We start from the raw sequence: 17,277 nt of genomic DNA, 5'->3' as shown, positions 1-17,277 counted from the left end.
ATATTGATTTCCTTTTACCAAATATTACCTTCCACAAAATAAATGACCTGTGAAAATAATTAATTACTATGCATCCGACCGTACTGGGAAAAACTGGGGAACATATCAGAGAAGAATAAGCTCTGATCATGTAGACATACGTTTCGTTTGGACATTATTTATCTTTATAATGGCATGGTAGATCACTGATATTAAGCTAGTATAGAAGTTTACTACTGTTAAATACCCTAAAATATGAATCAGTTTCCGAAGTAACTAGCTCTCTGAAGACTTATATTACATTTTTCAAGTTCCGTTATTTTATGGATGACAAGACTATGTAATCTATATCTACACAATTAGCGAACTATACAATCAACATTATGGCCTCAAATAATCTCCTCGTCTACATTTACGTAATACCTGAAAGCCGCTGCAAGGATGTGTAGAAGCTGTATATGCATAATATTAGTTTAGACAATGCATTTGAGTATACACATTAGCTAATAATCAAATCACTGATCACTGGTGGACATATACGTACATCTACATCTACATAATGCCCCGTAAACCGCCTTAAAGACGTATGGCGGGGGGTGTTAGGTTACCACCCGTAAAAGAGAACAAAACCACATGAAAAATCAACATATTTATGCAAACACCCCTATAGTGGTGTATACATTCATGCAAAAACCTTTTTAACTAACACGTATGCAAATACACATATCATCAACTAACATACATATGCATCTCAGAATTTAGTGAACATTTATCCCATCCCATACCCATGTATGCCTATATACATCAGGTAATCCTTGGTATGTTTGATTAAATTATTAAATTTTAGTCTGCAAGTTACTTTAAGTGACACTTAGTTGCAGGATCTACCTATTACCTGTTTTCGTAGGTTCTGAAATTTCATTTTTTTCAAATCCTTACGCGGTTTATACAACAAGTAGTTTCAATGTTGCTTGAAATAGTAGGAACATTGTTTTAAAGGCATACGGTTGATATTTAAAGATGGTCCCTAGAATATGGTTCACCGGTTCACGCCGCTGTGAGTGTGAATTGGCTTACTATTGATAGTTTTTATTTTGTTTTATTTTGTTTTACAAGAGGTACAACATACCCCGCCGTATGCCCTTGCGGCGGCTTGCACGGTATGGTGCAGATGCAGGTTTTGGAAGGCTCTTTCTGTTTTTTTGCTTGATTTCACTATAATTAGTAATCGTCCTTTCAAAGAATTTTAAAATCAATTTTTTTTCAATGAATAATATGACGGAGACGTTTTTTAACACATAGCCCTGACATATGCATGGCACTTGACCGCATCGCTTCGCATACACAGCTCCTTCTACAGCCTGAATGTAGATGTGTACTGCTCACGCCTGATGTGGACACATCCTCTGCCAGAGACTTACAAGGTAGCATGTAGGCATGTAAGTGTACGAGTATATGCCCTGATTAACAAATCATATCTCATATTTTATCACTGCCTCCTGACCTGTCTATTCTCTGCGGGATTTCCCTGGAAATGTACGTATTCCTTGATAGACATCCCAGGCGATACAGACAACTGATACCTTTGCGGGTTAGTTCAACCTAGCCCTGCTACCCCGAAACAACATTCATCCAAATTCTGAAATGGGAACGGCTTTGCGCAACGTCAGAGGGAAACAGACGCCATCCCAATCCAAGGTGAGTGTCTATGGCAACACTTTTAACTCGATTCCGACACGAATCCGAATAATTTAATTCGTCGGTCTAAATTTTCCCATGGCAAATGTCCGAACTTCGACTTGCACCCTTGCCTACCCCTCTCCCCCCCACTTCCCCCCCCCTCGAAGATCGTGCTTGCATGGAGTATATATTTTTCTGCGTCCTTTGGAAGCCCAGGAGACTTTTGACTCCCACGCGCCCCAACACACACAAGCCCACTCCCGGGCGGAACTGCCGGCACGTGGCACAACGGTCGCCACAGTGACATGCACTCCCCACGCCACCTAGTTCCAGTTTCTGGGGATTTAGTTTAGAAATAGACTCACAGGAAAATTACTCGGAAAATTCACGTGCGCGCGGATAATTGTGCCCCATTTTTAAGGACTCCAATTTACGTGAGCAATGAAACTGGTTGAATCAGCCGGCTGGAAAACTGGGAATTCGAATGAAATGGCTAAGCTTGTCAAAACGGTGGGGCAGTTAATTTTAGATTCCTGAATTCATCGTACATCGACACTTTCCTCAATTCAATGAAAATCAAAAGAGCTAGCCAAATACATACAAACAAAATGTGGGTACAGGATGACGTGGATTAATTTGGATATTTGTTTTACGCATGGAATGTTTAATAGAGTTAGCATTTTGAAGTTAAAACCTCGAAAATGTCAGAAAATAACGTAAAATATTGATGCATAAATATCAATTTAATAATAAATGTAAATATTTAAATTATCACATTGACGTCGGGAGAAGATTGAAGTGTAATTTACACAATGAGAAATGAGTGTATGCAGGAAATAAGCGCATTATGCGCACCAAATAAACCATAAATTGCATATAAGCGCCTAAGTAACCGCTAGTATTAACCATCCTCAAATCGCCGAAAGCAAATCCAAACGCCTACGGATAATGACCAAACCAGGATTACCGCTGATACACCTATTACCTGTAAATGCGAGCAATGGATGAAGAGAAGCTCTTTATATTTCGTTGTATTTTAAAGTCAATGAATAGCAATACAGTTCGTGTATTCTAGAATGGATTTATCGTAAAAAGTGATACTTTTATCATTTGAGCCTATGAAATTTCTCAAATAATTCTTACCTTCAGAAGAAATAGGGATAATAGAAAGCCGTGGCAATTTTCTAATCAAAACTGGTACACAAAAAAACGAGAGAAGTCCAAATGTATTCCTTTTCTAAAAATTTCACGTTGCCGGTTCATTGTTGCCGAAACTTTTCCTCGAACTAGAAAAATTTACCTGAACTTGGGCCGTGGAATTCTAAGAGCTACTTCTCCTCACCTTATCTCGCTATCTTCCCCTTCTTTCCCTGGTGATTCCATAAGTAAGAGGAGAGTGAGAGCGATGGTACTCGCGGGAGTCGAACGGGGCGTGTCCCGTCCCTGCCTCCCTCTCCCCGAATGAACCTCTGCCGTAACTTTCACGGGCCAGGGCCGGCGGCAGATTCGAGAGCGAAAGAGCGCAACGGGTGGAGAGAGGGGCGTGGGAGGTTGAGAGGAGGAGGGGGGGAAGGTGGGGTGAGGGTGGGTGGGTCCCTTGATGGAGGAAGGCTGTTTGGCTAAGTCGTGGATCTCCTCACGCATGGGAAAAGGGTCTTTCTCTCCTACCCCCCCCCACAAAACCCTTCCCTCTTATCCATCCCCCGCCTCCTCCCTGGGGGTCGTGTCGCGTCCTCCCACTCTCCCCCCCTCCCGGTTAACAGAGAGAGTTTCTAAGGAGTAGGGAAGGGTCGTCGAGAAGTGCCGATGTGCTCGTTCGCATGGAGCGGACAGGGAAACCGTTTTAAAAAACAGTATTTTGCGTTCGGCGGAGGGGTTGAGAAGGGGGAAAGAGAGAAAACGAGTGAAGGGAGGAAGGAATTATGGATGTCGCGGGTCCCAGCCGTGTGAGAGGATTCATGAAACAGTCGCACGTTGCCGGGAAATGGGAGGTCAGCGAGTGGATCCGAGTTTTACACGCCAAAGTAAGGAGCGAGGCTAACGGAGGACTACGTGAAATCCCCCGGTGCAGAGACAGAGCGGCGCTGCGGAACCCCATTTCGAGGAGCTCCTCCGTTTTCATCAAATGAGGGTAGCTCGCTCGCTTGACGACGAGAAAGAGGAATGCGAAAGGAGACTCCGCGGCTAAGGTACTCGGAAGAACATTGGAAGGATCCAGGAAGTAGGGTTAGAGGTGGCATAGATTTTCTTCCTTCCTTCCACGGGTGAACTCCAATCCTATTGGGCAACCTTGCGGGGATATTTGGGATCAGAGGAGAGCGAGACGAGTGGTCATGACTCATTTTTGGGATATTATCATTTACATCTACAAGATTCCGTTGTAAGCTGCCGCAAGGGCCTGCGGCATGGGATGTTAGGTCGCAAGTCTTTTATGCATCAACGCGCCGTCATACATAGATATGTATATATAAATTATTAAATGTATGTGAAGTTTGCACTAGCGACCATTGACGAAAATACAGAAACACAAAAAGGTAAAAGAAACTCACTAGTTTTCGAATTGTTGGTGGTACAAGCCACCTTTCTCAAGAAAGAGAAGGAGTTCATTCCTTCTCTCTCATTCATACATGTATAAACATTTTATCTTCTGTTTCTAAGCCTTTTAATATTCTTTGCCAAGAGAATCTCTTCCTCTACATTCCTGCATGATGTTCTTGGCCTTCCCCGACATCCCAAACCGTGCAATTCTCTCCACTACATTTTTTGTGATTCGATTTTCATCAAGTATTACTAAATGAATATATAAGTTATTCATTCAACCCAGTGCATTACTATCATCAAAAGATAAAAAAACAAAAGCAATTAAATTCGTAGACTTCCAAGCAAAACACTGAAAAGATTGTGCGCAGCCTTACTTACGTAGATTTAGAGGCAAAATTTTATGCGAATATTTAGAGAATAACTCCAAATCAGTTTTGGTCTTACTTCAGGAATATGGATGGGATACTTACAACTGTACATTCCTTAAAGAGAGAAAATGGTATAATTGTCATTACTTCATAAAAAAGGCCGATATTCTAAATAATTTCATCCAGCGCGTCAATAAAAAACTATTGATCCACATAAATAAGTCCCTAAAACACCTGAAGCACACATGTGCTGCATATTACTACTTTAGAAAGGAATAAGAAAACATCTTTGAAGTGTATAAAACAAACCAACTGCCAGGTCCTTACGAAATCCCTGCTAGGATACTGAAGGAACTTAATAGTTATCGAACTTAATTTTTAAAAAGTTTGATACAAGGGGATTAAAGAGTTTCAGTATCTCGCCACTGGAAACTGTACATACCTTAAAGACTTAATTCCACACGTGAACAGCAATTTACTTCTCTACAATACCCCGCAAGCCACCGCTAGGGCGTGTAGCGGGGGAAATTCTTAGAATTTTTTGCAGACGGCACAAAGATTTAGAGACTAATACGGATACCGGAAGATATCGTACTGCTGTTGAACGATTTAGACTGGATATCGGTGTGGCGGACGGCATGGGGGTTAGAATAAAATAACGTTAAATTTTTAGCACTGAAGGGTTGAAATAGAAAAAAAATTAATACAAGACGTAAATAGTAAAATGAATAAGATAAAGTAACGAATTTTGGAAAAGATCAAATACTTAGGTATTACGATGGTTTTTAGTTTTTACAGGCACACACATCTATGAAAAAGCTAGTCAATGTTAAAGAATCCACGTATCATCTATGGGTTTTAGGAACCTACGAGCAACTAGCAAACTACGAACAACGAGAAACCTACGAGCTCGTACAATGATCGAGAGAGGCGGCACTTCACACTTTAGTTGATCAATACTACTCTGTCCAATAAATACGCGAACTGAGGCCAAAAAACTTTAGTTTGCAATATTTAGTCTACATCCATTTTATCCCCTTCATAGTACTCTCCATTCCTTACGCGGGTGGATCATTTCGACTATGGACTTATCCCACCTTCTTTTCCACTATTTAAAGCACCCTTGGAAGTCCTCGGCAGTTAGGCTTTTTAGTTTTGTCGTCGTTTCTTTCTTGCTTGTGTCCACAACTTTCCATGTGATGTCCCTTCATCGCATTTTTGCATTTTGAGAATAGGAAAAAGTCGCAGGGGGCAAGATCTGGCGAATGAGGATGATCAAGGATGTGGGTTAAATTTTTTTGCCTGAAACTGGCGAACAATCAATGCTGAATGTGCAGGTGCGTTGTCATGGTGGAGGATCCATCCACCATATTCCGTTATAATAGTGCGTACTGTTGATTTTTATAAATTAAGTTCATCAGATATAATTCAGACAGTGTTTCGACAATCAGTAAGGACAAGGGACCGCACACGATCAATGCTGTCGTCAACACAGGTGGTTGTAGGCCATCCCGGCCTTGCACCATCCGTGACGTGTCGTCGGCCATCTTGAAAAAGCTTTATCTACTTGAAAACGGATGTTTTCTTCAGAGGGTTATCACCGTAAACAGGTGTCAACATTTAAGTGATTTATTGATAACTTTTAGTGCACTTAACCAAATATTTTATGTTGATTCGTTGGTCCGTGATTTCATCCATTTCCATTTTCGACAAACAGTAAAAATAAGGGCAACAGAAAATAACATTACTGGCACCATACGCACAGCTCGACGATCCGCCAAGGACAGACGGCTTATTGGGTCTCATGCAACTAGCGCCGCTAGTGGGCGGGGGCTATAGCCCGCGTCATGACCGCCAGATTGCATCAGTTCGCGCATATATTGCACATATTTGCAATACGTGGCATGCACGTATTTGGAATAAATGGAAAAATACGTTAGGTATGGAATTGGATAGGGCTAACAGAAAATCTTCACTGTGCGATAAATTAAAAAAAATGGCTAAGAACGGAGTAGGCATCACTGGTGTGCTAGAAGAATTAGGTTGGGAGCCTCTTGAATCACGAATAAATCAGGTAAGAAAAACTTTTAGAAATGTATAGGACACCTAAGTTTTATTACCATACCGAGGGCATTAATTAGTAATAAGGCACAAAATCACATATTAGTTGATCCGACCACCGGGATGGACACCGTCGCAGAGAGATTGAAATACTCATTCTTTCCCCGAGCCATGCGAAATCATGGCAAAATCGAAACCAAGTTTATGTTAACTAAAAGGCTGAAGTGTAATATTTTGGTCATATTCTACACCAATCATTGTACGATATTAATGGGAACGAGTATTTTTGTGTTGTAGCTAAAATATGCTCAAATGCATGCATGAGGTAATATGTTTGCATGCAAAAGGATGGTGCCTTATCACCCCTTGCATACCCACCCAAATGTCGGGTGTGAAGCATTATTAGGTAATAGCAGCACCACGGGCAAATGACGGCACTTGCATTGTGATGCTGGGAAGAGCACAATTTTTCAAACTCTCGTTTTTGAAAAACATGGATAAAATGAAGTAAAAATATTTCGCAATGCATTCAATTAAATGAACGAACTTATTTTTCCGCAGAAATGGCCGATTCCTCAACACCCCCACCACGCCCCTCCCCCCCCCCCACGCTTGCTGGTGGGGTATTGTGAGAAATTAGATGTATATATTATTTATTAATAATTAACACATGGTCACATCATTTCATGTTATTGACATATTGAAATTGTAACTATTTGTTAATCATTGGGATTAATTAACCTCAGAAATCAATAAAGAAATCAAAAAATGTTGCACTAATTAAATTAAACCGTACATTACTGCATAGGTGCAATGTTTTGTCGTCGAACTTTTCGATTTCGCGCTTGAATTCTTCCCTTATTCATGACGGTGGACAAAGCAGACACTCTTTGTTAAGGTTTTCAATCGATCTCATTAATTTTGGAGATTTCATTCGAGCGACATTAATTATTCACTTCCGGAACCAATTAAAGCCACCTCGTGCACGCATTACTCAAAAAATGATACTATATTCCATTAGAATTGCCTAAGTAAAGGCGATAATATATTATTTTTTTATACTCAAGCATATACATCGAAAATAAATAAAAGTACAGGAATTACATGCATTATTATTTGGCATGGTAATTTATGGGATTCATTTAATGTAGATTATGGAAAGGGCATACACAGCATGCGTTATAGTACGTGTGTCATTATGAAAATATGTTAAATAGACAGGTAAGAATATGCAAAAAATATTTTTGCAACAGATAATTTAATATATACATCCGTATTTATTTAAATCAATACGAGCTCCTATACTGTCAGAGAATGCAGAAAATTCGGAATAATTAATGCTGAACAGAAACATAACCTAAATTAAGTCATTCATGTCAAACACCCTACAAAGGATTATATAATGATGTTAGAGACACTTTAAATTTGCAGTCTATCTCTTTTAAACAAAAAACAAAAATCAAGTAATCAACCCGAAGGTCGGTTTGGTAGTTGATTGTAGAGTTCACCCAGTATTTAACCCGGCGGCGTGTGAAGTTCACACGTCAGAGATAGGGGACGAATTCCTTTCCCTGTGCTACCTGTAGTTTTCCAGAAAGAACTGGTACCAGAAATACCACCCAGCTTAGGTGGAGGGTGCCATAGGGTATTGAACCCGATCCCTGCGGTTAGTAGTCCAACTCTATATCCCTGGATTACCACGTCCTATATGTGTGTGTGTACATGTGTGTATATATATATATATATATATATATATATATATATATATATATATATATATATATATATATATTCAAACACGAAATCCCGCCAAACGGCGAATAAATACTCATGTATACAGAAACATATATAAGGAAAAGGGATAGGAACACGTATAAAGGACGAACACAATAGAGGTGGGGAAGGCGGAATCGAACGGATCACAAGAGTAAAAATATTTCCTCAACCGGGACTCGAACACCGGATCTTTCCACTTACCGGGCGGATGCTCTTAACCACTTGAGCTATGATATACGAGGATATGTAATTTACCCTGAGATCCGTGGGTCTTATATGTCGCCAAGCGCCCCGATTCTTTAGCCAAGAGATGGCGTCAGGGGGCTGTTTCACCCACCAAAGGAGAAATAGACAATACACAAGAGGAAAGGGCAGTGGTTAGAATTCATACAACATCATACAGGAAAAGAACAGTGCGTTTCGTGGCACGCATAGCCAGAAGAAAGAGATGAGCCACATTGGCCAAATACACATTCAAACACGAAATCCCGCCAAACGGCGAATAAATACTCATGTATACAGAAACATATATAAGGAAAAGGGATAGGAAATATACATGAGTATTTATTCGCCGTTTGGCGGGATTTCGTGTTTGAATGTGTATTTGGCCAATGTGGCTCATCTCTTTCTTCTGGCTATGCGTGCCACGAAACGCACTGTTCCTTTCCTGTATGATGTTGTATGAGTTCTAACCCACTGTCCTTTCCTTTCCTTGTGTATTGTCTATTTCTCCTTTGGTGGGTGAAACTGCCCCCTGACGCCATCTCTTGGCTAAAGAATCGGGGCGCTTGGCGACATATAAGACCCACGGATCTCAGGGTAAATTACATATCCTCGATAGCTCAAGTGGTTAAGAGCATCCGCCCGGCAAGTGGAAAGATCCGGTGTATACAGAAACATATATAAGGAAAAGGGATAGGAAATATACATGAGTATTTATTCGCCGTTTGGCGGGATTTCGTGTTTGAATGTGTATTTGGCCAATGTGGCTCATCTCTTTCTTCTGGCTATGCGTGCCACGAAACGCACTGTTCCTTTCCTGTATGATGTTGTATGAGTTCTAACCCACTGTCCTTTCCTTTCCTTGTGTATTGTCTATTTCTCCTTTGGTGGGTGAAACTGCCCCCTGACGCCATCTCTTGGCTAAAGAATCGGGGCGCTTGGCGACATATAAGACCCACGGATCTCATGGTAAATTACATATCCTCGATAGGTCAAGTGGTTAAGAGCATCCGCCCGGCAAGTGGAAAGATCCGGTGTTCGAGTCCCGGTTGAGGAAATATTTTTACTCTTGTGATCCGTTCGATTCCGCCTTCCCCACCTCTATTGTGTTCGTCCTTTATACGTGTTCCTATCCCTTTTCCTTATATATGTTTCTGTATACATGAGTATTTATTCGCCGTTTGGCGGGATTTCGTGTTTGAATGTGTATTTGGCCAATGTGGCTCATCTCTTTCTTCTGGCTATGCGTGCCACGAAACGCACTGTTCTTTTCCTGTATGATGTTGTATGAATTCTAACCACTGCCCTTTCCTCTTGTGTATTGTCTATTTCTCCTTTGGTGGGTGAAACAGCCCCCTGACGCCATCTCTTGGCTAAAGAATCGGGGCGCTTGGCGACATATAAGACCCACGGATCTCAGGGTAAATTACATATCCTCGATAGCTCAAGTGGTTAAGAGCATCCGCCCGGTAAGTGGAAAGATCCGGTGTTCGAGTCCCGGTTGAGGAAATATTTTTACTCTTGTGATCCGTTCGATTCCGCCTTCCCCACCTCTATTGTGTTCGTCCTTTATACGTGTTCCTATCCCTTTTCCTTATATATGTTTCTGTATACATGAGTATATATATATATATATATATATATATATATATATATATATATATATATATATACTCGTAGTAGTAGTAGTATTATTTAGGGGAGGCGACCGACAGCTGAGGTCATTTGCGCCATAGGGGATGGAGTGGAAAGGATGAAGGGTGGAGAGAAACATAGCGTCGGCATTAGCCTACTTTTTACGAAAGGCGCCAAGGGGTCCGCAGCTTAACGCCCCATCCGACGGGCGGCATACTCAAAGTGCGCTCCACAAAGCACCTCAAGTAGGGATCGAGATACCACTGAAAAATATTCAACACCGCCGCGGGTTGAACCCAGGCCCACTGGGTGGGAAGCCAGTACGATAGCCACTGAACCTTCTCGATCCCCATTCACTACAGTGATATTAGCGCAAGAGCCGGTTACACATTATTTACGAAAACTAAAGATTCACATCCGACGTGCGAATAGCTTTTATAATGTTACAAGCATTTCGCGTCTCTTCGCCTTTCGTTTGGAAAGCGTGCATCAGTGAATATGGTTAAATGTGACATTTCACCCGATGCTCATTGCACGAAAATTTCCGAAAAGGCAGCCAGTCGCCGTCCTTAGTCATTACGCATGGCAGGGGATGTGGCGATTCAGAATGGGGAGGACATGCGACAGGAAGCGAGTGCGAAGCGTGAGAATGGGGCAAAATCTGCTTTGGCTAGTGACAAACGGTCTCTCAGACTTGATTTATCGCTTCGCCCGAGAGCTCGCGGGCCCAGATTGAATTTCTCAGCTTCTCATTTGCGGACCAGAAACCGCAGGGCCGAAAGTAAATATAATTAAGATCCAAGAATTAGATTGGTGCAAAGTTTTAGACTGTAGCTTTAAAAGGGAAATAATCCGTCTTTAATTTAATTCCCAATGGTAACAAACAGTGAGTGCGAGTAAAACTGATTAATTTTCTCCTTTCCGCGAACGCACTTCGGGCTTAAATATGAAAAATACTCCCAACTAAATCTTGTGGTAAGAGTTTGATTGGGGAGCAGGAGAACGTAGGACAGTGAGTAGTATGCATGTCAACCGACAGTAGTAAGCATGTTGGACGTAATAAAAGAAGACAGAATGTATGCCAATATTAAGAACAATTGATTGTGGTGTTGCGCGTCAGGTCGTTGAAAAGGTCTTGGTTTTTTGGTGAGGCTATGAAATGTAGCCATATTCAGACTGTGCTTATTTGAAAAACTTACTTAAAACGGTTCACTAAAAAATAACAATAATGATAATGAATGCTGTGGTCACGAAAAGTACACATTAGAGCCAGAATCATTTTAAATGATCGATTTTACCACAGACGCATATTTATGTGAAGGCACATTTATGCTACTATGGTTCAGGCTAAAATCAGAGCTAGAGAGAAATACGGGTGAGCTATCGTGGTTTTTTTGGTGTTTAATCGTGAACAAACGATGCAGCAGTTCAAACTAGTATCAAAAATCTGATACTTTTTGTGGAAGCAAAAGATTTTTCTTGACAATTTACACGGGAAATTATCTCATAAGTCAAGCGATCACCAAATTATTTACAACAAATTATTTACAAATTATCTGCAACTATTAAACGGCAATTGGGTAAAAATGAGTGCATTTCACTGTAATATCATATTTATCTTGAACAAAATAGCCCAAGAAAAGAAGGCGTTCATTGAGAAGAGGCAACTACTATTTTCAGAGAACACAAGATTGCAAGCAAGGAAGCAGTTCGTCAAAACTTTCGTGTGGAGTATGGCACTCCACAGAAACTCGGAGACATGGAATATTGGAAAAGTGGACCAATGAAGAATAGAAGTATTTGAAACATGGTGCTGGAGGAAAATTCTGAAGATTGAATAGACAGACAAGTTCCTCACGTGAGGAACGATGAAAGTATATAGAAGAGCAGAAGAGGAAAGGACCATAAGGAGAGTTCTACGGCAAAGAAGAACTAGATGGACTGGGCATACCTTGAGCCGCAATAGGTTAGGTAGAAACATAACAGAAGGAAAAATTGAAGGGAAGATCCCGTGAGGAAGGCCAAGAGACAAGTTCATTAAGGCAAATTAAGAAGCATGTAAAACATGGAACCTACGAGAGGGTGAGGGAATTAACACTAAGTATGGAAGAATAAAAGGCTGTAGTAAATCAATCTTAGGATTGAAATACTAATGATGATGATGGTGATTATATATATAACTGCTGCGGTATTTAACCGGTCGGTTAACCGGCTTGGCTATCAAGGCTAGCACTATTCTATTCACAGACTTGCTATCTATATTGAAACCAAAATCCAGAATTTTATCGTATTAGCGCCACAAACTGGCACAATAATGGAAGTGATCATGACATACTAAATTAATAACAGAATATAGTTTTTAATTATTCACAAATATTAATTAAATGATGAACATTTCCACGACATCATATTCTAAAGCACTCCTCATGGTTGAATAACGTCATTTACAAACCTGGTGAATACATTAAGGAGAATTCTTGATTATGACGAAACTTGGTGAGGAAGTGTCCGATCCGTGTCAAGTAAAATTTTAACGAACTGGAACTTTTAATATTGCTGGAATCCAATTCTAAATTGAAATTTGTACTTAGACGAGACGCAAGTTTTCTGCTTTTCGGACCGATGAACAACAATAAATGTGCTTTTATCATGTTCTATCACCATGCATGCCCTTAATTTAGGCATTCCTAAGGCCTGCAGTCAATTACTGCGTGATTAAATGCGTCTCTGAGAAATAAATCATAAGACCCGAGAAGTATGGAAATGAACTGGATACATGGATGGAGAAACTTCTAGCATTTTTAATTCACTGCGCATTTCAGGAAAGAAGTCAGGGAGTGATTCATTACGTGACCTCAAATATTCATTACCGAAAATATAATAAAAATTTTAATTTATTCGCAGCGGTCATGGAGCAAAATTTTGTTTTGAGTTGATGAAACTTCCCTACGCAGTAAATTCCTCGTCATGTGTCTAGCAATGAACTTATTTATGTAAGGGTTTCATGGCTTGAAAAGGATTTAAAGGGGATTGAGACTGCCTTTCTTATTCACTAAAGAAGTTGTACAGGACGCGTAGCATTAAAGGATATTCTCAAGCCTCGAATGGAAAATCACGTATAAGTTTTTCTCCGGATTATTCAACCTCTGATACGGTAACCAAATTAAAAGCGATTAACTCTATGGGGTAGTTGTTTTCACAGATATAATCTCTATATTAGGTGCCAACTTCCGCTATTTTATAAAAAAAAAAATGTATGCATTGTCAAGATGACCTGTTTACCATTTCAGCCTATACCAATGAAGACGGGGAATCGAGATGGTGCGGGGGCTAACGTACTGGCTTCCCACCCTGAGGGCGCGGGTTCAAATCCCGGCGGTGTTGAATATTTTTCAGAGGTATCTCGATCCCTAACTTGAGGTGCTTTGTGGAGGGCACTTTGAGTGAGTACGTCGTCCGTCGGATGGGACGTTAAGCCGCGGACCCCTTGGCGCCTTTCGCAAAGAGTAGGCTAATGCCGACGCCGGGTTTCTCTCCACCCTTCATCCTTTCCTGTCCTTCCCCTATGGCGCAAATGACCTTAGCTGTCGGTCGCCTCCCCTCAAAACTACTACTACTACCAATGAAGACAATTTTTGAACGCTTACACTTCGTACGGAATTCTAAATACTTTCGACTAGTGAAGGCAGTGTGTTTGACTAAGCCCAATGAAATGAAGAAATGAAAAATGAACAAAAAAAATGAAAAATACTCATCTGCACCTAGCTCTACAAGTTAACTGGAGAATGTGTAATGTGACGTGCCATGGTAGCATCTTTTTCCATGCAAATACAGGTTAACATGATGTGTTCGCAAAATTGATTTCATATTAAAATTAGCACAATTAATTGATTAACACATTGTATATTCAAATAAATTAATAAATTAACAATTACGTATACAGAGCTGGTACCCTAACACCCCCCGCCATATACCCTTGAGGCGACTTGCGGGGTATAGTTTAGGCGATGATAAGAATTTTCTTGATCGCTAGCGTTCTTATATTTTTCAGGTAATAAGATTCTAAGGGAATTACTCCCAAAAAAGAGCATGGACTTGATGTCCAATATTGTTCCAATTACAAAAATAAAATGCCCAAAACATTTTTTTGGCTGAAATTTTCACAAATTCGAGAATTAATGATTTCACATTATCATGGCAAAAGTGGATTTTTAAGGAGGAAAAACAAGAGAAAGAAGATAACATAAGATAACGTGCAGGAAATGAAGTTTTGGAAGCTCCTCATGTAACATTCCACATATTACACCAACAGGTATATGGTATTCCTCATCGCCAAAAATTTGTTGGCATACGCCCGTTCAAGTGCTTCATCCCGGACGTCTTGCAAACTGAAACTAAGGCACCCAACCTTGACGCTCTCAAATAGATGGAAATGCTATGCTAACCCAGATAGTAAAATGATAAATGAAATTCATTTTGCCTCCCATTCAACCTTTCCCGACCATCCTATTCCACTAATCCCTTCACAGTCACACTGCTCGATGGCGGGCCGTTTTTAACCCAGTGCCTTCTTCCCTCCGCCCTCACACACCCCTCATTGGATTCCCAACTCCTTTCCCAATGGCATCTCCGTCCTTATCCCTACCTACATACCCACCCCTTCCCACTATAGAAGGAAAAGTATGAGCTACCAGGTGACACCTTAATGGTCGTTACCTGAGTCGTCTTAATACATTCCTATGTGGAACAACCATATGTTAAAATTATTCATAATAATCCTGTGATTCACAAGTCCAAATATTAGCTCTCCATTCGTAAAACCCTTAATTTCAGTTGTGTTTCATTCGGAAAAAATCTTCATTCTGATTCGTCCGCAAACCCATAGATTCCTTGGAACTATCGTGTCCTTCCCCTAAATCTCCATCTTTGTATTCAGTCTGTTGATACTGATTGTGAGCCCAAGTCATTATTTCGTACTATTACTACACATATAGGATACCCCACAAGAAGCCATAAGCTTGTGTTGAGAATAATTAGAGCGCCAGTCTTTTATGTTAGGATATGCAGTTACAAATACTATGAATATATGTTTGCATATTTAAACATTTCAGGATATGTTAATATTATTATTGTTATTATACCGGTTGCGGTAGGTTTTGAGTGGACTTGGTCTGTTCGAGTATATAATTTGAGTTTTAAAATGAAATTGTAGAAGTGCGTATGTCTGAATTCGACACGATTATACGAGGGAGAAGAATGGGTACCTGAACTTGTCCGTGGTGGTGCCTTCTTTCTTTTTTTATTCTGGTGTTTTAATTTGCCAACGTATTGAGGGGCCTTAATGAATATCTAGGGGTCAAAAATATATTGGAGTGACCTTTAACCTTGTAAAAGTCTTAGTTTTGCTTGCTTTACTGGTGGCTACGTAGTTCCTCCAGTATACCCTTAAAAGCTTGCTCTTTTCTCGCGGTAATTTTCAACAAATCTTGCGGATTTTCTCAAAAGAGTAGTTTAAGATGCTATGAGTGCAAACAGGTAAATTTTCTTCAGCTAAATTTTTCTACCTTCGATTCGGTTCCACCAGCTCGCCAAACGAAAAACAGCCCCTTCCGCTGGATGTTCACGGTGATACATGACGCCATCCAATTCATCGCCTCCCTCGAGGTGGAAGGAAGTGCAGTCGCCCCGGCGACTCGCATGGTTTGACCCCGTTGTCGTGGAGGACTTAGGTTGGGAATCGAGAGGGAAGGAAAAATAGCGGCTTGAGGGAGGCGAGATAAAAGAAGAGGAGTCCATGGGAGATGGAAGGCGAGGATAAAGGAACGGAAGGGGGATGGAGGCAGGGAGGGGGATGGGGAAATGGGGGATGATGTTACATGGAGTTAAGCACTCGCTTGTTCGGAGAAAGAGCCAGGGGAAGACTTCTCTTTACCGGACGCCCCGAGTCTGCATGCTAACATACAAATAGGCCACGACTTTACATCCTTAGCGATATAAATTTTCTAATATTGACATTCGGCATTAATCAAGTAACTAGTTCTCAATGAAACATCAACACAAAGGCAATTATTGCCATTATTTAGAAATATCCCATGCATCAAGTAATTTTGACCACATTGAAGAAATCAATCCTAATGAGCAATATTGTCTATTTGATATACATCGACATTAGTGAAAATATCGTTCAGATCTTCCAAATGACTGATATTGAATTTCGACTTGATCGTAAATATCGAATCTATCATCGATGTCGTCAAATGCTACCGAATGGCATCTCACAAGAAAAGTTGTCATATCGCTCTAGCCTGCATTTACTAATTATGAAATCATCAAAATCGCTATATAGCTCATATTAACAACATTATTCTCGCAGCATATCTAAAATATGTACTATTTCGTCTTATCATCGACACATATTGACCCTAGATCAATAGATTCATTGAAATTTATGTTAAATACACATAACCAAGCTTGCGCATTCCGTTTACCCCTCGAGCTGTACTGGCAGGGGCAACGATAATTGCTTCTCATAGGGCGTCCCCATGCCAGGTAAGTGGTAGAGTAGATGTCAGATGCAACGTAGACCACGCAGAGTTTGCCCCAAGATAAGGCGGTTACGAGGCATTTGACCCCAGTGAGGCGGCCATTATTGTGTTAGTGTCTCTTTAAAAACACAATTGTGAAAGGCGACAGAAAATTACCTCATTTCTCTTTCCCATGAAATATATGAACGTAAGCAAAGTGAATATGAATCCTAGCAAATACTGGAGTCGCTGACAGGGACTGGGTGCTGTGTTTGGTATAGTGGGAGGCAAGATCTCTACGCTCATCAATACATGAAATACTTGTACAAGGAGAGAAAGCAAAAGAATCCGCAGTATAGGACCGCAATGATTAGTATAGGCTATGGAATTTTGGGACGACTATGGGGACAGGGTAGGTAGAAAACATCAAGAGTAAAATGGAAGAGGTATACGAGAGATAAATTAGGTTTGTGTGAGGTGAGGAGGAGAGA

General features: G+C 40.6%; 1 protein-coding gene and 1 non-coding gene across 2 annotated transcripts in view; one reads left to right on the top strand and one right to left on the bottom strand.

The window, feature by feature from the left end:
- Positions 1 to 17,277, bottom strand: part of LOC139698710 (insulin-like growth factor-binding protein complex acid labile subunit) — a 1,245,847-nt gene that overhangs the window by 672,015 nt on the left and 556,555 nt on the right. The gene's annotated exons all lie outside the window — the stretch shown is intronic.
- On the top strand, positions 10,061 to 10,136 carry TRNAT-GGU (transfer RNA threonine (anticodon GGU)). The gene has a single exon. It is a non-coding gene; the product is annotated as a tRNA-Thr (tRNA).

This window comes from Hetaerina americana, unplaced genomic scaffold (assembly GCF_022747635.1).
Source record: "Hetaerina americana unplaced genomic scaffold, ioHetAmer1.1.p SCAF_9, whole genome shotgun sequence".
Classification (NCBI taxonomy): Eukaryota; Metazoa; Arthropoda; class Insecta; order Odonata; family Calopterygidae; genus Hetaerina; species Hetaerina americana.
This window is presented reverse-complemented; position numbering and strand designations above follow the sequence as displayed.